This window comes from Rhagoletis pomonella, unplaced genomic scaffold (genome assembly GCF_013731165.1).
Source record: "Rhagoletis pomonella isolate Grant_MI unplaced genomic scaffold, Rhpom_1.0 Rhpom_scaffold_00005, whole genome shotgun sequence".
Classification (NCBI taxonomy): domain Eukaryota; kingdom Metazoa; phylum Arthropoda; class Insecta; order Diptera; family Tephritidae; genus Rhagoletis; species Rhagoletis pomonella.
Genome location: NW_023458559.1, coordinates 2,380,374 through 2,382,256, shown reverse-complemented (window position 1 = coordinate 2,382,256; position 1,883 = coordinate 2,380,374).

Here is a 1,883-nt window from a genome sequence, read left to right as displayed (position 1 = left end):
TGTATTACGCACTGTTACGCCTGTCGTGTGTAACTCATTTGATTCCAGATGAATAAAACGAGCGTCAAGAAACTTCAAAAATTCTGGTTCGAGATCCAACATGCTCAAACCAATTGTGACGCGTTTCTGCATCCAATTTGTTAAGCAGAATAAATATCAACCATGGGTCACGTTCCTTGATGTTTATGGCATTCATCTGCACCGTCAATAATTTTTCGTAAAATTTTAGGATTCGGTGTTGTTGTGGTTGGCAGTTTCATAAAACCTTTGATGAACGATCTTGCTACCAAATGTGGCCTGTCGTACCGTTGCTGAAGTTTATTCCATGCCTCAGTATAAGTTTCATTCGTAACTGGTATGTTCTTTATTAAATCTGCAGCTTCACCGCCCAAAAATGATGATAAATAGTAAAATTTCTGCGTATTTGACAAATGGCTTTAGAGTCTACCGCGCCTTTGAATATATCGCTGAATGTCTTCCACTCACTGTATTCGCCCGAAAATGTCGGCACTGTCATTTTCGGTAACACTACGTCATTATGTTGCAACACTAGATTTTGCAACCCTAATTGTAACTCGCTCACTGTTTGCGGCGTTTGCTGCCTACTCGCTGTTTCTTGCTTCTCACGCAGATGTGTTGTTATACGGGCGAGAGCTTTTATGTACTTCTCTTCATACTGTGTGAACGATGACACAGCATTTTCATCTTGAGTACTCTCTTCGAATCCGCTTATTTGATTTTCAATCAAATTCAATTGTTTCCATGCTTCATTCAAATTGGAAATTCTCACTTCCAACTCTGCCGAAGGCGTTGCGTCATTTACATATTTCATTTGTAAAATTAAATGCGCTCGTTATTGAGGCCCTGTATCTGTCTCGTTGACTTTTCAACGCTGTCATAGACATTGCTAACGTATGTATGTATGTATGTCTAGCAATGCTACTCGCACGAGTGTAAATGAAAAAACTAACAAATGGACCCCGTGAATAAACGTTTTAAATGTAAAACTCCAAAATGCGTTCACTTTACACTTTGCAAGTCGGTGGTTCCAAATTCGGAGCAAAGGACCAAAAATGTTGAATAATAACGTGGTTATTTCTGATTTTCCAATGGCTGTCTTTATTCTAGAACTTGTGCGAAGTTACAGTAACAAAGGCTAATGAATTTATGATAAAATACGTATACAAGGGTTGCAGTGGTGTACAAAGCAAGGTTGCATTTTGGTGTAATAAAGTATGGAATGTAGAGGTGATTTAATTTCTCACCATTAATATTACGTATTTTTTTATAAAAATACAGGTTATACCTAAAAAATCCAAGGTTAAATATTTTAGCAACCTTAAAAAAATCAGCACGCTTTCGTAAAAATTTCGCTTTTTAATTAGATTTCCTAGAAATATTTTGAGTATGCAGTTTTGTAGCCCATTCAGTTTTAATATAACAAAGTCTTTTAAGATTTTTTTTGATGAAGCAGTTGCTCATTTTCTCCATATAAAAAAATCGTCGAACACACTTCGTATGGAAAAAATTACTCATATCGTCAACAAAAAAAAAAAAAAATTGCCAAAAATCAGCGGTAAGTCCCTGCTACTTTAAACTTGCAATTTACTATACTAAAATTTAAAACCTCGAAATTTTTACGAAAGCTTGTATATTTTTTTAATGTTGCACAAAGTATTAATCTTGGATTTATGTAGATTTGTTAAAGAACAAATTACATTTTTATAAAAAGATAAATAAAATTTACAAAAAATAATAAAATAAATAGTAAAATCTTATCAATATGTGAGTGCCGTAAAGTTATTATATCAAAGAAAATCTCTTGTTTTAATTAACGAAGACATTGTTTCTATATGAAGCAAATATGAAATATAGGTATATCC